The following is a 20,507-nucleotide window of genomic DNA, read 5'->3' as shown; positions in this document are numbered from 1 at the left end:
ATCTGCCACTTCTCAGCCTATTGGCCCATCTGGTCAAGATCCTGTTGTAATACGAAGTAACCTTCTTCGCTATGCACTACACCTCCAATTTTGGTGTCATCTGCAAACTTACTAACTGTACCTGTTATGCTCACATTCAAATTTGATTAGATTAAATTACTTAGTGTGGAAACAGGCCCTTTGGCCCAACAAGTCCACACCGACCCTCCGAAGAGCAACCCACCCAGACCCACTCCCCTACATTCACCCCTTCACCTAACACTACAGGCAATTTAGCATGGCCAATTCACCTCACCTGCACATTTTTGGACTGTGGGAGGAAACCGGAGCACCCGGAGGAAACCCACGCAGACACGGGGAGAATGTGCAAACTCCACATAGACAGTTGCCTGAGGTGGGAATTGAACCCAGGTCTCTGGCGCTGTGAGGCAGCAGTGGTAACCACTGTGCCACTGTGCCGCCCACAAATCATTTATGTAAATGACAAAATGACAGTGGACCCAGCACTGATCCTTGTGGCACTCCACTGGTAGTCCAACAAAGTGCAGGCTAGGTGGATTGGCCATGCTAAATTGCCCACAGTGTCCAGAGATGTGTAGATTAGCCATGGAAAATGTAGGGTTACAGGGATAGGTTAGGGGGGTGAGTCTGGGTGGGATATTCTTCAGTGGGCTGGTGATAACTTGAGCCAAATAGCCTGTTTCCACACTGTAGGGATTCTATGATTCTTCCAAATGAAGTTTTTCCACTTTGGTCTGTCACATGCCCCATGAGTCAAAGGGCAATGTTTGACCTCTTTCAGGAATACTTTGCAGATATGATTAAAATACTTCCCGAGTCTAACTGGGAATCTCCTATTGCATTAGACAATCACAAACTTAGCTAAAGAACTAGATGAGCACATTAATATGCAAAGAATTGAAGGATTCTTTGGTGGTGGGAAAGATGCTGGAGTCTATTATAAAGGATGAAATTACGACACATCTGGATAGTAGTAACAGGATAGGTCAGAGTCAGCATGGATTTATGAAGGGGAAATCATGCTTGACTAACCTGGAATTTTTTGAGGATGTAACTCTGAAGATGGACAAGGGAGATCCAGTAGATGTAGTGTACCTGGACTTTCAGAAAGCTTTTGATAAAGTCCAACATAGGAGGTTAGTGAGCAAAATTAGGGCGCATGGTATTGGGGACAAAGTACTAACTTGGATTGAAAGTTGGTTGGCTGATAGGAAACAAAGAGTAGTGATAAACAGCTCCATTTCGGAATGGCAGGCAGTGACCAGTGGGGTACCGCAGGGATCAGTGCTGGGACCGCAGCATTTTACAATATATGTTAATGATATAGAAGATGGTATCAGCAATAACATTAGCAAATTTGCTGATGATACTAAGCTGGGTGGCAGGGTGAAATGTGAGGAGGATTTTAGGAGATTACAGGTGAGTGGTCAGATGCATGGCAGATGCAGTTTAATGTGGATAACTGTATGGTTATCCACTTTGGTGGCAAGAACAGGAAGGCGGATTACTACCTAAGGTAAAGGGGCAGTACAAAGAGATCTGGGTGTTCTTGTCCAGCAGTCAATGAAGGTAAGCATGCAGGTACAGCAGGTAGTGAAGAAGGCTAATAGCATGCTGGCCTTCATAACAAGAGGGATTGAGTAGAGAAGCAAAGAGGTTATTCTGCAGCTGTACAGGACCCTGGTGAGACCACACCTGGAGTACTGTGTGCAGTTCTGGTCTCCAAATTTGAGGAAAGACATTCTGGTTATTGAGAAAGTGTAGCGTAGGTTCACGAGGTCAATTCCTGGAATGGCAGAACTACCTTACGCTGAAAGACTGGAGCGATTGGGCTTGTATACCCTTGAGTTTAGAAGACTGAGAGGGGATCTGATTGAGACATATAAGATTATTAAAGGATTGGACACTCTGGAGGCAGGAAACATGTTTCTGCTGATGGGTGAGTGCCGAACCAGAGGACACAGCTTAAAAATATGGGGTAGACCATTTAGGACAGAGATGAGGAGAAACTTCTTCACCCAGAGAGTGGTGGCTGTGTGGAATGATCTGCCCCAGAGGACAGTGGAGGCCCAGTCTCCGGATTCATTTAAGAAAGAGTTGGATAGAGCTCTCAAGGATAGAGAAATCAAGGGTTATGGAGATAAGGCAGAAACAGGATATTGATTAAGGATGATCAGCCATGATCATATTGAATAGTGGTGCAGGCTCGAAGGGCAGAACGGCCTACTCCTGTACCTATTGTCTATTGTCTATTGATATGGACTAAGGTCAGGCAGAAGGGATTAGTTTAATTTGGCATGATTTTCAGCACAGCATAATGGGCCGAAGGGTCTGTACTATTTGATGTTTATTGTTAACTAGATTTTAGAAAGTGTGCCAGACAGTTGAACATATAACTACCAATGGTGAAGTACTAACAGGTGGGAGTTACAGAGAATTGAAGACACTGGGCCATGGAGATATTTGAAAGCAACAATGATAATTGTACAGTACAATATTTTGCAAATTTTGAAATCACTTTGATGAAATATATTGATGTTTTCCAGTGCCAGTCTGCAATATTTTCTGAAGAAGATGCTGAGATACTATTAATTCTAAAAAAGGGCAAGAAATCCAATAACATTAGAGCTCAGTAGTAACTGGCAGCTGCTATTCAATCTAAATGTGCTGACAGGCAGGCATTTCATTATTTTCTTATCAACCCAAATGAGTGGTAGGCATTCGAGGAAACCTTCTTAACATTCCTAACATGTGACTTTGAAAATCCTCAGGCTATCAAAGGAAAAGGTTTTATTGGATGTGTGGAAAGTAATTCCTGGAAAGGTCAGATGACCTCAAGCATGGATTATGAAGATGACTTTGTGTTAAAAGAGGTTGTATAATGGAACCTCACCTTTCTGTGAAATTTCTTCTACACTGATTAACTCATTGCAAATCCTGCCTGAAATGTGCGGATGCTTGATCTGTGTCGGCCAACATGCCAGCTTGCCCAGTGCAGAATAGTGACATATTTTGGGCATTCTTTCCTTTAAGAATGTTGGCACATTTTCACTGCCGAAGCAGCCTGTTATTTGACTGAGCACAATGTGCTTATATTCTCAAGAGAATTTAGATGAATGGCACAACTTTTTTTACACAGAGAGTGATTATGTGTGGAATGAACCGCCAGAGGAAGTGGCGGATGCGGGTGCAGTTACAATGTTTAAAAGACATTTGGATAAGCACATTGAGTAGGAGAAGTTTGGAAGTCGAGTGACTCATGGGTATGGGCAGAATAGGAGCATGGCGTTTAGATAGAAGATCATCCACCATCATGTTGAATGGAGCGGTCTTGACTGGTTGAATGGCCCACTTTTGATCCAATTTTCTATGGCTCTATGACATCCTGCTAATGCAGTGTGAATGTCTTTGTGGATAGTATATCTGTCCCAAATCCATTGACAATACACACATTGCTTAGCAATGTTACCAGTGGAATTTCAATGCCTAAGTTTGGTTTACTTCAAATATTGTTGCTAACAGTAAGTCCTTAAAAGATCCCCAATGACATGACCCATTGTTTTCACATTTTCCTTTACGTGGACTACTTTAGCTGGGTGCCTTGACCTCAACCTAGTTGTTTTCTCTTTCATTGTGATTTGTAATATTTCCTACTTTCTTCTAAGAAATTTCTTCTAAGAAATAACCCGTAGTTTCTTCCATGAACATTAAGAAGAAAATTAGTTAGAGAACCTCCTATCCCATGAATCAATTTGACATTGTATCCCTCTTGGGATCATTGCATGGTCTGACTGCTTCTTCAGCCACACTACTGAAAGAGAAAGGATTTTCATAACATATATGTTTTCTTCACTAAGTCTCTGGCAAATTTCTCATTTCTTAATAAACTTCTATGCTCTCTGGCCTGCCTGTAAATTTAAACTCTGCATATTATAGAGAAAGTTGGGGGGTGGGGGGGGGTTGGTGGTGGTGGGGGGATTGGGGAGTCGCTTCACAGAAAAGCTTCCAAACATAGTTCAAAACAAAGGGCTTACAGAAAGTCCCCAGCTTTGAGGAAACAGGAGATCCAACAAATTTAGAAATTTATATCCATCCGGTGAAACATATTCACCATTGCCAATTTGGCAGATTTACCAACGTTACAATCTCCTGAGAAAATAACATGTGCAACTTAAATCAAAATTCACTTTATTTTTGAGGAAATAATTTTCAACATTATACTTGACTGGAATACAAACAAAGGAGTTCACCAATAAAAGACATCAGTAAAACTGCAAGGGAAATGAAACCTACTGAATAAAAACATGAAGCAAAATAAGATGAGGGAAGTTTAGAATTTTTAGAATCATTGAATTACAAAATAGTTATAACACAGAAATAGATAATTGAGGTTATATCTATTCCAAATCTCAACTACAAAAAAAATCAGCTAATCCCACCCCACTGCTTTTTTTCCCTGAAGCCCTGCAAAGATTCATGTTCAGATAATTGTCCAATTCTCTCTGGACAGTAATTACTCGGCAGTGCATTCCAGATCCTAACAACTCCCTGTGAAAATAAACCTTTCCCTCATATCCTTGCTGCTTATTTTGCCAAATAGCCTAAATAGGTACTCACAGTTCACAGTATGTTCCAGTTTGTGACATCCACAAACTTTGAGATTGTGCCCTGCACACCCAAGTTCAGGTAATTAACATCAGTTCAATGGTTAGATCTTTAGTTCTGGCATAGAGCCAGTACAGCTACAATGTGCTAAATAATCTGCAGCACTGCTGAAAAAATTCAAATGGTGGAATCTTCCCAGCCCTTGATAGATGTGGGTTATGACGAGAAATTTGGGCGAATCATCTGAGAAGTTGAGTGAAGCCTTTCTCAATGTGAGAAAAACAAGTTTTGTCTTCCAACTAAGTACCGGATTTGGAGATAAGACTCTTGCTAGCGGATGGAGACAAGCTTAATGGAGATAATCCCTCATTATCACCCTCATTATTACTTAATCTCACCTCATTAATATGTACTCTCCAATTCTGCCACCCACCAGATAGAAACTAGTCACCAAGAGTTCTCAACATGGAAGCCAGAGTGGCTGCCTAGCAACTTTAGTTCACTGTTTGCTCCTCTGGATTTACATCTTGAACACCTGGCACCAATACTTCATGGCACATTCCATGGACAGAGCCCACCTCAACCCATAGCCATGGGCACTGATATCTGACACATGCCCAATTCTCCATATCCTCAGGAAGCATCTCCGATTCATTTGCAGCATGTTTCTGCACTTTAATTCTGGACTTTGAAAGGTGCTGGCACCTATCATTGCAATGCTCTTGTCAGGATAGATTGCACACAGGGACAGAAGTCCAGATCATAAACTGAACCAGACTACATCTCAGAGATGCTCACTTTCTTTCTTAGTGCTCACTCACTTAGCACCCAGCTGGATCCTCACAGTATCTCAGTTTGCCTTGTCTTTAATCACTTTGCCTCCTCAGCCAGAGCTTAAAGGCTCACAGTCCTTCTGTTTTGTTTTGCCTTTTAGCACAGATGCAAAGCCAGACAGCTTGTTGTAATTGTCAGCTGGCATCAATCAAAGAGGGCGGGCATTTTGTTGTGTGACACCGTACTTTATTGATCTCACACATACACAAGGTGCCACTACACATGCTTCAAGCAAATCGTCATATTTCAAAGTCTATGAGGAGCAGTTCTCAGTCACTTCAAGGGAGATGCCCTTCAGTTGGTGAGTACTGGCACAGTACGTCAGGGTAGCCTCTGATATCAGAGTGGAGTCTTGGGCACAATCTTGGCAGACAAGGTTAGGCTCCATTCCTCATACAGGATGAGGAGCATCAGGCACCAAACCACCACTTTGGTGCTTTCTGCCTTGGAATGGGAGAATGGGAGGGATTGGTTGAGATGTAAGTGGTTGGCACAGCTGATAGCACGAGTGCAGGCAGAGGAAAGGTAGTGAGGTGTCCCAAATGAGTAAGTAGTCAATGCAGACAGCATGTAAGGTTAGTGATTTGGGATGTTAGGTGAGTCAGAGAGCAAAGATGTTCTCATGGAAGGTTGGTTAACAAGGTTAGATCTCATGGAATACAGGAAGAACTGGCCATTTGGATACAGAACTAGCTTGAAGGTAAATGACAGAGGTGGTGGTAGAGGGTTCCTTTTCAGAATGGAGGCCTGTGGCCAGTGGTGTGCCACAAGGATCATTGCTGGGTCCACTGCTTTTCATTACTTATATAAATGATTTGGATGTGAACATAGATAGCATGGTTAGTAGGTTTATAGATGACACCAAAATTGGAGGTGTAGTCGACAGCGACGAAGGTTACCTCAGAGTACAATAGGATCCTGATCAAATGGGCCAATGGGCTGAGGAGTGGCAGATGGAGTTTAATTTAGATAAATGTGAGGTGCTGTATTTCGGAAAAGCAAATCAGAGCAGGACTTATACACTTAATGGTAAGGTCCTAGGGAGCATTGCTGAACAAAGAGACCTTGGAGTGCAGGTTCATAGTTCCTGAAAAGTAGAGTCACAGGTAGGTAGTATAGTGAAGAAGGTATTTGGTATGCTTTCCTTTATTAGTCAGAGCATTGAATTTTGGTGTTGGAAGGTCATGTTGTGGCTGTACAGGACATTAGTTAGGCCACTTTTGGAATATTGTGTGCAATTCTGGTCTTCTTCCTTTTGGAAGGATGTTGAGAAACTTGAAAGTGTTCAGAAAAGTTTTATGAGGATGTTGCCAGGGTTGGAGGATTTGAGCTATAGGGAGAGGTTGAATAGACTGGGGCTGTTTTCCCTGGAGCGTCGGAGGCTTAGGGGTGACTGTATAGAGGTTTATAAAATCATGAGGGGCATGGATAGAATATATAGACATGGTCTTTTCCCTGGGGTGGGTGACTCCAGAACTAGCGGGCATAGGTGTAGTATGAGAGACAAAAGATATAAAAGGGATCTAAGGGGCAATGTCTTCACACAGAGGATGGTGTGTGTATGGAATGAGCTGCCAGAGGAAGTGGTGGAGGCTGGTACAATTGCAGCATTTAAAAGGCATCTGACAGGTATATGCATAAGAAGGGTTTGGAGGGATATGGGCCAAGCACTGGCATATGGGACTAGATTAGGCTAGATATCTGGTCAGCATGGACTGGTTGGACTGACGCGTCTGTTTCCATGCTGTACATCTCTATGATTGCAGATGACACCAAAATTGGAGGTGTAGTTGACAGTGAAGAGGATTACCTCAGATTACAACAGGATCTAGACCAAATGGGCCAATAGGCTGAGAAGTGGCAGGTGGAGTTTAATTCAGATAAATGTGAGGTGCTGCATTTTGGGAACGCAAATCTTAGCAGGACTTATACACTTAATGTAAGGTCCCAGGGAGTGTTGCTGAACAAAGAGACCTTGGTTTGCAGGTTCATAGCTCCTTGAAAGTGGAGTCGCAGGTAGATAGGATAGTGAAGAAGGCATTTGGAATGCTTTCCTTTATTGGTCAGAGTATTGAGTACAGAAGTTGGGAGGTCATGTTGTGGCTGTACAGGACATTGGTTAGGCCACTGTTAGAATATTGCGTGCAATTCTGGTCTCCTTCCTATCGGAAAGATGTTGTGAAACTTGAAAGGGTTCAGAAAAGATTTACAAGAATGTTGCCAGGGTTGGAGGATTTGAGCTGTAGGGAGAGGCTGAACAGGCTGGGGCTGTTTTCCCTGGAGCGTCGGAGGCTTAGGGGTGACTTTATAGAGATTTACAAAATTATGAGGGGCATAGATAGGATAAATAGACAAAAGCTTTTCCCTGGGGTCAGGGAGTCCAGAACTAGAGGGCATAGGTTTAAGGTGAGAGGGGAAAGATATAAAAGAGACCTAAGGGGCAACCTTTTCACGCAAAATGAGCTGCCAGAGGATATGGTGGAGGCTGGTACAATTGCAACATTTAAGAGGCATTTGGATGGGTAAATGAATAGGAAGAGTTTGGAGGGATATGGGCCGGGTGCTGGCAGGTGCAACTAGATTGGGTTGGGATATTTGGTCGGCATGGACGGGTTGGACCGAAGAATCTGTTTCCATGCTGTACATCTCTATGACTCTATGTTGCATGCAATAGTGAGAGTGGTAAGGAATATCCTTGTGGGTGATGGGTCCTATAACAGTGATAGAATGAGTGCAAGACATTGGAAAGAAGATGTTAGCACTTACTCTGGTAGAATGGAGATTGGTGACACTAGGACAACAGGGTCTGGTGCTGAGGCCTCCTCTCCCAGTCCTGGGAGAAGAGAATATCCTCCTGCATTACATCTTGTCCACAAGGCCCTCAGGACCCTGTTCATAAAGCAGGGCAGAAATTTCCCTTTAACTTCCAAGCTGGAGGAAATGTCATGACTGTGCAGGGCATGTCCATATTGACAATGCTTGATCAGGTGCACAAAGGCCTTTCAAAGATGGCACCAGTGCCAGGGATCCTGTGATATTCTAGTTTGATGTGCACTTCTGGCTATGGTGAGTGGGAGAATCGGGCTAGCACTGACTGAGAGGGGTGCCATGAGGAACGTTTATGACAATGGTACAAGAAAATTTGCCAGGCCTCACTGGGAAAAGACTGTCTATGATACCTGACAACAATTACAAATTGCCTAAATATAATAAGATTGAGGCTTAAATTTTTATTAATCTGGAAGCAACAATATTCTTAAAAAGGATTTGGAGAAAATAATTGCAAAGCTTATTTTCTATCTCTATCTCAATCTTATGTGACTTACAAGTAAGTTCTAACTCAGAATGTTGCTTTTCATATGAATTAACCACATTGTCACCAAAATAATCTAGAGTGAATAGGGGCTGACCATTAGCCTAACTTTATTTTTTAATTGCAGATTATTTAAATTTAATATGAACATCTGCCCCAGTTAGATTTGAACACATGCACTCAGACTATTAGCCTGTTACTTAGTCCAGTGATAGCATCTTACCATGAAGGAAGTTTGTCAAGGCCCATAGCTTTTACAGTACCCCGTGTCTTAGGGTGTTCAGTGAGTTATGGGGAAAAGGTAGGAAAGTGGAGTTAAGAATGATCAGATCAGCCATGACCTCTCTGAATGTTGGAGCAGATTTAATGGACTGAATAGCCTACCTTTGGTCCTACAGTGTATTGTCTTCATCCATTTCTTGATGTCACATGAAATAAATCAAATCTTGGCTGAAAACTGATATCTGTCATGGACCATTCACATGGTACTTGTGGTCGAAGGTTGTTGCGAATGCTTCAGCCCTACATTTTGGATTGATGTGCCAGCCTCCTTCATGGTTGAGGTTGGGGATATTTGTACAGCCTCCTCTTTCAGTGAGTTGTTGAATTGTCCACCACTATTCATGAATGCATGTAGCAGGACTGCAGAGCTTTGATCTGATCTGATGCTTGTGGAGGCACCCAACCCAGTCTGTTGCATGCGGCTTCCATTGATGGGTACATTAGTAGTCCTATTGTGGAGCTTCACTGGGTTGACAGCTCATGTTTAGGTATACTTGGTGCTGCTCCCAGGCACGGTGGCTCAGTGGTTAGCACTGATGTTGATTTTGATTTCATTGTCATGTATATTTTACAGTAAGAACACACAAAAAACAGCGAAAAGCTTTCTTTTTTTTGCCATGATACTTGCAAATATTGAATAATTTAAGGATAAAAAAGAAAGGTATAGTATGAAGAGAGTTTATCAGTCCTGAGCCAGTTCATTACCATTAATGATACTTGCACCACAATCCCTCTGCAACCACTTGGCCGCCGCCTATACTGGACACAACCAACATGGAAGTTGCTGAGCCTCAGGCAGAGTTTGCACATTCACCCCATGTCCGTTCTGGTTTCCACCAGGTGCTCCGGTTTCCTCCCACAGACCAAAGATGAGTAGGTTAGGTGGTTTGGCCATGTTAAATTGCTCATAGTGTTCAGGAATGTGCAGGCTAGGTGGATTAACCAAAGGAAATGCAGAGTCACAGGAATAAGGTGGGCCTGAGTGTGTTGCTCTGCAGAGGATCAGTGTAGACTCAATGGGCTGAATGGCCTGCTTCCCCCGCTGTAGGGATTCTGTAATTCAATGACTATACCTTTCCTTTAAGCAATACTCCAGCCAACTATATTTATAAAAATATTTTATGCATACAAAAGCTGACTGAGCTGAGGCCTCTTAAGAATCAGCACTGCAGATAAAAAGGTAACATATTTTGAATGACATCTACATAATTATTTTTGATACACCATTCCTAAAATACTCCACCATGTCAATTTCCTGAATTGCATACTTCAGTTGAATCTCAGTATGCTCCCCTTAAGGAATATTAAAGTATTTGTGTACTTTTCATTTAGATTGTGATTTACAGTGAGCAACAGTGTCTTACTTACCAGTTACTTATCAAGGTGCAAATTTGTTTCATTAGATCCAAATGCCCTTGTATTTTTAAAAACATGTCTTCTGTTGTTCTTTTCTGTTTATAGATTTTAAGAAATTAAGTTAATTGCAAGCCATGATTTAACATTCATTTCCATAACATAATCTCAGAGCTATTAGCAATTTATTCAATAGTATTATCTTTCCCAGTACTAAAAACATTTTTATTTAAAAGCAATGATGTCTTTTGCTTTTGCAAATTCATCAAAATGCTTATTGTGTTTGAAAAAGCAGTTCTCTTATGACAAGGAACAGGGTGTGCTCATAAACATTGAAGAGTCCTCGAAAAGGAAACACTTCTCAAGATTATATTTGACAAAGATCCTGAGCTTGTTTTACTTCTTATTTCTTGTGGAATGGACATTCACTCAGTCTAGCTTCCCAAACGTCACCAGTGACACCTGTTTCCTGCCCAATGTGGCCCCTTCGTTTCAACAATGAGCTAATTGGCCAAAGCTAGCTTGATTTATTAACAAAGGACTTTTTTCTCTCTGATTAGGGTGGATGCTATTCCACACCGTTCCTGTCAATGCATTTAAATTGTTCCTGTAAAATTCTTGAATACATAATACTTGTATTTATTTCTCTTCTTAATGATCATGATTAACAAACAAGGATTATTGTAAAATCGACTTTTCTTGTTAATTTCTCAGGGGATTGTTCTCCTTTGAAACAAGGATGTGAAGCCTTTGTTTTACGGTGTGAAATATTGCCTAGCATGTGTATTTCTTCTTAATATTTAAAGTTGCATCATCTTCTGGAACCATAAACCACTAATATTTCTTGCCAGGTGTTAGTAACAACGTTTTGCAAGTTTTCGTGGCTGTTCTTAAGGATCCATCGGTGATCCCTTAAAAGATGTTCAAAATACCAAAACAAATTTGCATATCAGACTCTCCAAGTATTCTTAATTAATTTACTTGTCAGGGAGCATGGGATTTACCGAGACCTTTGCTAACAAGAACTGACAAATTTCGCAGTGTGTTTGGATGCAACCTTTATGGTTCTATGTTGTATTATTGCACAGATTCCGATTCAATAGGCAGTGTGCCTTTTAGATAGTTGGGTGGCATTACAACATTTGATGTTCCAGTATAAATGTCCCATACCTGTCCTTTAGTAGTCAATAGTATCATCATTATTATTGTTATTGCAGTTACTTTCATTTGTTCAATATGGTCAGTAAAAATAGAATCAAGATTACATGCAAGTCTGAGATCTTATGTTGGTGAAAATAATGTTGTTAATAGATTTCAAGACATCTATCTAACTAGAACCAGTCAGCATTGTGTATATTCCAAGGCCTAACCTATAAGGAAACAAATTACACTGCAATGCAAATCCTTTGTATGCTAAGATTTTTAAAGAACGTAACTCTACACAATAATCATGACAAGCAAATGCCTGAGCATGCATGAGTAATGCATTGACATTCTAGCAGAATTTCAGTTATTCAAAGAAAGGATCAATCAACATTTTATAGTTCAACAAATAGCTTATAAAGAAAGACAGGCTGTCATTTGTATTTTTGCTTTGAGAAAGGTTAGGATGAGCAAAATAGTGTGGGTAGTTTGTCATATGGTTTATCTGTACCCCAAAACGGTGTTCAGAATTTAATGATATATGCAAGTTGTGTTCCATCAGTGGACATTTAACTAAAATGTGAAAGAAGTCCAATTACTCAGAGAAGTCTAAACTGTTACAGTGTTCCACAGCACCATGTGAACCATATTAACTTAATGGCTCAGTTTAGAAATATGCAAAATAACTGCAGGAATAGACCATTTAACCTTTTGAGCCTGCTTCACCAATCAATATGATCATGGATGATGATCCAATTCAGTACCCTGTCCCTGCTTTTTTTTCCCTATACCCTTTAATCCCTTTAGCCTTAAGAATTATATCTATCTCCTTCTTGAAAATATTTAATGTTATGGCCTCAGCTATTTTCTCTGGCAGAGTTCCACAGGATCACTACTCTCTCGGTGAAGAAATTATCCTTAGACTATGACTCCTAGTCCTGGACACATCAGTTATCAAGAACATCCTTTCTGCTTTTACCCTCACTAGTCCTGTTAAATTTTAAAAGTTTCTCGGAGATTCCCTCTCATTCTTCTAAACTTCAGTGAATAAAGTTCTAACTAATCCAGTCTATCTTCATAATTAATTCTTACCAGCCCAGGAAATTAGCCTGGTAAACCTTTGATACACACCTTCCATAGCCACATTATCCTTCCTCAGAGGAAGAGATATTATGTCTTGTGATGTTCCAGTATAAAGATAAACAACTCATCGTCAATAGCCAGTAGTACTATCATTATCATTGTTATTGCAAAGCAGTTAACATAGAATCCATAGAATAACTATGTTTAATTCTAAGATCTGATAATATTTAATAAGTATTGTTAATAAACTTCAGGACATTAGACTCAGCAGTGATGCAACCTTGCCAAGCTATAGGGAAGCACTCAGAGTATATCGTACAGGCAGTGCTGTCTCTCACACTGGACCTCATGCATTATATCTGATCAAATGAGTCAAATTGACACATGATTTCCAATCAGAGGTATCGATTTTTAAATTGAATTAGAATCAAATTAATCAAAGTTCATTGCACAACAAGTTGTGATAACATTAAGTTTACAAAAGAAAAATCCTTTATGTTTTTTTCTGTTGGAAGTCTGAAAAGATGCTGAAAATAATCTGGCAGCATTTCCAGTAGGAGAAACAGAGTTAACCTGTCAGGTCAATGACTTTTAATCATCGTGTTCAGCAAAGCTTTCTTTCATTTAAAATGATACCGTGCCATACTGTAGAGAAGTTGAAATGTCCTTGCATGTAGGCATACCATTGTCAATTGTTCCTCTGATTATATTATTCATTCCCCTTTTGAAAAACTATTTTCTTTTGATTGATTGTGGATGAAAAGTGGTGCTATTACAAATGTAGAATAACTTCATCTCTTTTTATACTCATGATAAATTCAGTTAAGCTATTGCTCTCCTCATTTCACTGCTGAATATTTTTCAGAGTCTGGATGCACTACTTCAATGCTATGCATTTGCCCTGGAAGAGTTGAAGCTGAATTCAATTGTTTTGAAACTCAGAGTGGAAGCAACTGCCAAGAAACTCCCTTTTCCTTTCACACATGTGCTGCTTATCAAAACATCTGAAAAAAATGTCAGCCCTGTGATCTGGTTAAGATCCTCTTTTAGTCATCACCTTGATTAATCATTGGGTGAAAGGAAATAGACATTCTGTTTAAAATATTTAGTGAACAATGCAAGGCAGAACAAATTGTCTATCCGGTCACACCTGTTGCATAATATTGGTGTGCTCTACATCGCCTTTTCTACAATACACGAAATACATGAATTGTTTACGTAACTTTTGAACTGAACTTTCAGTAATCACCATCCAAAGTGAAAACACAGTATACTCTGGCCAACTGGAGAAATCAATGCCCTTGGGTGATATTTCCCAACAAAATGTCTTGGATTGATGTAACCTTGACAGGGTGGAGGGTTTTCCTTGAAGTTTCGTTTGGGGATTTTTCTTGGAGTCTGATGAAGGGGTTGTGGATAAATGACAATTCCCAATTGCAGCAGTATCTGAATTTGCGGCTTCTGTGAGAGTTGGGAGAGGCAGGTTTAAAGCAGAAACTGGGATGAATAGATTGTAGGATATTTTGCTGTGTTTACATTGAGCAATTATTAAGGCAATTATATTTCCACGCACTTCACTGTTTTCCGACCAAATTGTCACTACTTATCCTACGTTTACTGCATGTTCTTGATCTATTGGATCTTTTAGATTTTGATAGCCAATTGTTTGCATGAGACATTGGAGGCTAGACCCCTTCATCACTGGAGCTTGGGTTCAAATCCGTTTAACATTGATGGAGTGAACTTCTTTATGAAATGATTTGAGAAATCGCAATTGAGTCTCTCAGGAGCATGATGAAATGCACCATTTTAGAGTCATAGAGTCATATAGAGATGTACAACATGGAAACAGACTCTTCGGTCCAACTCATCTATGCTGACCAGACATCCTAAACTGACCTTGTCCCATTTGCCAGCAATTGGCTCATATCCCTCTAAACCCTCCCTATTCATGCACCCATCCAGATGTCTTTTAAATGTTCTAATTGCACCAGTCTCCACCACTTCTTCTGGCAGCTCATTCTATACATGCACACCAGTTGTTGAAAATCTTACTTAATTTAACCACAAGGATAACTGATACAGGGCTCAGTTACCATGAGGGACTCTCCTTCTCAACCTTTCCCCTCACCTGAGACATGGTGACCCTCAGGTTAAAACACCACATGTTGTCTCTCTTGAAAAAAATAAGAGAACAGCTCTATGATCTAGGACTTTAGCAAATTTACCTTTGCCTCAATGATACTCCACTTCCAATGAGGAGCCAAGTTCGAAAGCCACCTCATGCATACTAACATTAAGTTTCATCTGTATTTTTTATTCTATTCTACCATTCTCCTCAGAATTATTTAGTATACTTCCTAATTTGGTAACATCTTCAACTTTGGATCCCATTCACTCTCACACGATGACAACATCAAGATGCACACATGCACGCAGTAGAATCATATGTGTCATCATGATTCCTGCCATAACAGTCTCTGGTTCTTTCCTGTTATCCAGTTTTCATCCAATTTGTTATCCTTCTTCTAATTCAGTACTCACCGTTTTCTTTGAAGAGTTATTTGTAGCACCTTGTCAAAATCTTTCTGAAAGTTCATATTTTGGGTAGCACAGTGGCTAAGTGGTTAGCACTGTTGCCTCAAAGCGCCAGGGATTTAGGTTCGATTCTAGCCTTGGGTGACTGTCTATGCAGAGTTTGCACTTCCTCCCCTGTCTATGTAGGTTTTCTTCCACAGTCCAAAGATGTGCAGGTTGGTGGATTTGCTATGCTAAATTGTCCTGTGCTGTACAGGGATGTATAGGTTAGGAGGGCTAACCATGGGAAATGTGGGGTTATGGGAATAGGGTGGGGAGAGCTGGGAGGCTCTTTGGAGGTTGGTGTGGACTTAATAGGCTGAATGGCCTCTATGATTCTCTATATAATATCTATTGTATTCTCACATCTACCATATCTGTCATTGCTACATCTTTATCTAGATACTTAGTGATTTAATCTTCTAAGCATTCATAAATTTTACCAACCATGTTAAAATATATGACACGTGATTGCCCAGTCCAGTTTTGTGTCCCTTTCTAAAGGTGTCTTACCGGCCAGTTTTCAGTTCCCCAATGCACACCTACTCTCAATAAATCCTCAAAGATCAAACTTGCATAATCTCTTCCTCATTTCCCTCAGGAAAATTGTGTCTCAACAGGTTCCAACCCATTGACCTCTTTGGCTCAATTAACTTCCCTATTTACTTTTATCTAGCACAATATCTCACTCCTAACGTTTTTTTGTAAACATGAAACAAGCTGTCTGCATAATCCTTCCAATTTCTGTTTATCATCTACTAAGTTTCTGGAATTTTGTGTTTAGGTTGCACCCACTGTATTTTACTCTCTTTGATCTCTCATTGGTTTTGGTTCAAAATACAACAGATCAGTAGATGCTATCTCAGTTAAATAAATCAGACAATGCTGGAAAGTTATAATTTGAGGAGCCAAATTAAAACAATGAATCAAGACAGGAATTCGCCAAATTATTCAAGAATTTGGGAAAATTGAACACAGTGCACTACATCTTGTTTAAAACAGATGTAAAGTCGATTGGTTGAATATCCCCAGGAAAGATTCACACATCCTCAAGAAAATTGTCAGGAGTGATTTAGAGGCAATGCTTTAACGAGGGATTATTTTGTGAGTTACAGACTGACAAAATGGTATTCTAGTATGGCACCTGTTTCAAAGCTAGATGAATCTTTCAGAATTTGAGCTGACCTTACTGAATTAAAAAAAGGTTGTCGAACTAAAGTACACCCAATGTTATCGGTACTTGAAAATTTGGCAAAACCTGCAATGAGTACTATCTTCACAAAACTGGTCACTGTTTCCAATGCTGTGCTTTGAGATCATGTTCACACCAGAAATATTTCAGAATACAATATCAAACACATTGAAAGCATCATTTGTCATGTGGACAATATCTTGATCCATGGTTTGAAAGAAATCGATCTTCCGGTCAGCAATGAGCTCAGAACTTTAGAAGATGCAGAATTAAAACAAATGAGAAGTGAAAGTTCTCAAAACCCCACAAGAACAGTTTAAAGACAAACTGTGCAAGCAACTGGAATCATGGTAGATCCACAGAAAATGAAAATTATGGAAGACTTCCTACTACTCAAGAAGGTCAATTTCTGAGTCTCAGGAGAATAATCAGCCAAGTGAGCAGGTTTCTATGACATCTCCTCAGATCATTGAGATTTAAGGGAACTCATAAGGCAAGACCAGCATAGTGCTATAATCATTACCAACACCAACCCTTTGAGAAAATACAAAGGTGTTATTATCTCTGACATCATAGTTAGATCCTGAGGTATCAAGAATTGTGGTGTTGGGCACATCAGCAACAGGACTTGGAACAGTGTTGTTCCCGATTCAGCAAACTGGAATTATGAGAACAGTCTCTAACAGAAAATTAACAGTGATATGTGGTCATAGAGGAAAAAGCCTATGCAGCCATGTCAATCTATGCTCTCAGATTACAGTCCAAGATTGAAATGGACTATAAACCACTCATAACCTTGTTATATAAAATTAAAATCTTCTTGGGCAGTACAGAGCCTGAGTATTACTAAGAACATATACTTCATTGAAGCTTTTTGTTTTGCAATCAACAGGATAATTCACAAGAATACAAGCTCAAAGGAGAACAACAACATTTATCCTGTATGGGAGGAGAGTGCTGATTGACTGTCAAGTGGACTTTGAAGATTAGAGGCAATGCCATGGAAAATACACCAGTTAATGATAATTGACAATTATCTGCCACGTGTTGTTTAAATTTTAAACCAGGCACATTAAGTCTGATTTGTCAAAGTATTGTCCTGAGAAATGAATGAGCAAATGTCTGTCATCTATTTTGTTGAGTGAAAACAGACAATGCATGTACTTAAGAATTGTTACAATTTTGTAAGCAATACCAAGGAACTCGCTGAGCTGCTACCCAGGATCCAGAGTTTCAGATTGATGCTAATGTGATCCCTTTACTGATTACATTCAGGTGTACTATGCTCATATAGTACCAAACCTATCTCACAACTAACTACAACAGGAAGACATGAACCTCATTAAAGAAGTTGAAGCTCTTAGCACTAATTACTTGAACACAATACAAGCAAAGCAACAAGAAAGAAAACCAGCTTCTACCCAAGAGGAAGAGAACTAAAGGGAAATAATAAGATCAATCAGAAGAACTGATATCTCTCAGAGGAACAGTATAAATTCAGAGAAAGCTGTCCACAACAATCTCACAGAGAACGCCACAAAATATCCCCAAAGTTTGTCTCAGAGACAACATAGAGGCTTAATGGCAAATGTAGCAGAATGTACGGCATATAGAGAACTGAGGGGAGTTTTAGAGCAAAGGATTATCTCCTGAATATGTCCACGGTAAACAATGTTATTAATAATTTTCAGTGGCACAGCGGCTCAGTGGTTAGCACTGCTGCCTCACAATGCCAGCACCTGCATCCAATTTGAACCTTGGGTAATTGTCTTGGTAGAGTTTTCTCCTGTGTCTGTGTAGGTTTCCTCTGGGTGCTCTGCTTTCCTCCCACAGTCCAAAGATGTGCAGGTCAGGTGGATTGACCATGCTAAATTGCTCTGTCATGTTTACGGATGTGTAGGCTAGGTGGATTAACCATGGGAAATGCAGGATTATGAGGATGGGGTAGGGGCTGAGTCTGGGTGCGATGCTCCTCATAAGGACAGTGAAGACTCGATGGGCCGATTGGCTTCTTTTTGCACAGTAGAGATTCTATGATTCTAGAAATTTCATAACATGTCAGACATGGCAATAATAAAACTCCAAAGAAAGTTCAACAGCTCAGACTTCATGTACGGTTGTGTATAATTAGGATGGAGAAAATAAATGATTGTTTTAAAAAGTCTAATAATGTGTTTATCTTAGAATGCAGTAATATAAACATTGTCCAGAACCCAGCTGACAACACTCATTGCAGGAGGAAGGCTTGCAACCAAGCTGAGAGGTTCATGTGGTCAAATAATCAGATAAAACTCATTCAAAAGGTGAGTGATATGAAACATATTGTTAGGGTGAGATGTCAGGGTCAACACTTTCAGAGGAAGGCAAAGACAGAAAGATGGCAAGAAAAGAAAGATATAATGTGATGGCGATGCAATAACCTTTTGGTCGAGGAAGTGAAAGAAGGTGAATGAAATTCTAGGAGCGCACTTTAGTTTGGTTAATACCTGAAAGAAGAACATCCCACAGAATGGTATACACTGGTAAACATAAAAATGTTGCCTTCCATTTCCCACTCATGACATTGTTTTCCTTTCTCGAAACAAATGTTCTATGTAAGAAAAGGCAGCACCCATTTCCACTGACTGTTCCCTCTGATAATAAATACTAATTTTCTGCATTTCTTTCCTTTATGTCTGTTATTTGCTTGTAAAACATGTTTATTAGTACTTCATTTTCCAAAGCAGTGCTGTTTTCTCCACAAGTAGAACACTTTGTCCCCAGCTTTACCCGAAGAAAGAATAACATAAGTGCTGAGTTTTGCAGACTAGGACATTGGACATCATGCTGACACAAAGCATCCAATATTTTGGCAACTAATTTGGAAACCAAGCTGGAGCAAAATATGTGGAAATACATGTTTTGATCTATTATTGTTTATTCAGAATCAGTAGTATTATTGCAGCTACAGCTGTAATTGTGGTCACCTCTGGTGCTGATATTTTAGAACGTGACTACATTGCTGAAGTCTTGAACACCAAATTTACTTGTAAATCATACAAAATGTTAGATTTTGTGGGTTTGGGACCACAGTTAGCTAACATAGGCAGTCAGCCATTTGGGAGGAAGTTTTTAGGAGTTTAGCAACTTTGGAGGCAGTGTCTAGATATGATATTTCAGTTAAAGAGACAATAAATGTGATGACCCATGACAATTGAGGATGGTTCACTCATAACAGAGGATAAACAGGAAATTGGCACAAGCTGGATCAATCTCATTAAAACTGTGAAAGCAGCATCTTGGTGTCTAGCTGAATGGTTAGGTAACCCTTCCCTGGATCATTCCTCCATCTCTTCTGGTTCATCCTGCACCCATAGAAGGCAGCTCCCTGATGCCATCTGCCCACTAACACTAAGCACTTGTTAATGTGCCCTACGTCTAGAGGTTGATAGCTTAGATATTTTAAATCAACCTGTTCGAATGTGTATGACACACCTTTGGAGCAGATGGGACTTGAGTCTGAGATAAGACCACTATCAATGAAGTATAACAGCCCTTGGAGCAAGTAATTTATGTTGTGCCAATCACTTCCTCAAATTCTTCTCGCCAATAGGCAAGAGACAACTACACATGATAATAGGATAAACCATCCCCACTTGCCCAATTTCATCAGGAAGTCAGTTTTTATCTTTTTTGGCAACAAAATGAACAAAGGAAATAGAAAGGAGTTGCTTGGAGCACTTGGGCTAATGGGATCAAAGGATACAGGAGAGAAGTAAGAACAGACTATTGAACTGGAGGATTAGTCACCTTCCTGTCTTGCCCATTCCATTGCTGGCTGGTAAATGACTGTGTGATGATGATTGCGAAAACATCAATTAATATTTAACAGCAGAGGCTGTGAAAAAGAAGCCTGGTTGTTTGAAGGGCTGAATTGTATCAGTGGCAGTGGGGAGGAGGTGATTTTTGCATGTGGCTATTACACTGGTGGAATGTAACCATGAACCCAGCAATAATAATTGCATCCTGGCCATCCCAAGCAGGAATGGACATCTTTGGTGGTACATTGCTGACATCATCCTCTATCAACTCAACTTCCTCCTCAGAATGCTCCAAAGAGCCATT

General features: G+C 40.1%; 1 long non-coding RNA gene across 1 annotated transcript in view; it reads right to left on the bottom strand.

Moving 5' to 3' along the window:
- The window catches only part of LOC148152160 (uncharacterized), a 71,789-nt gene that overhangs the window by 19,703 nt on the left and 31,579 nt on the right, over positions 1-20,507 (bottom strand). The window contains exon 2 of the long non-coding RNA XR_015758632.1: positions 10,424-10,506. This is a non-coding gene — a long non-coding RNA (uncharacterized LOC148152160). The remainder of the gene's footprint in view (positions 1-10,423; positions 10,507-20,507) is intronic.

Source organism: Chiloscyllium plagiosum, unplaced genomic scaffold (genome assembly GCF_037043375.1).
Source record: "Chiloscyllium plagiosum isolate Xiang-an unplaced genomic scaffold, Cpla_swu_hap1 HiC_scaffold_1, whole genome shotgun sequence".
Taxonomy (NCBI): domain Eukaryota; kingdom Metazoa; phylum Chordata; class Chondrichthyes; order Orectolobiformes; family Hemiscylliidae; genus Chiloscyllium; species Chiloscyllium plagiosum.
This window is presented reverse-complemented; position numbering and strand designations above follow the sequence as displayed.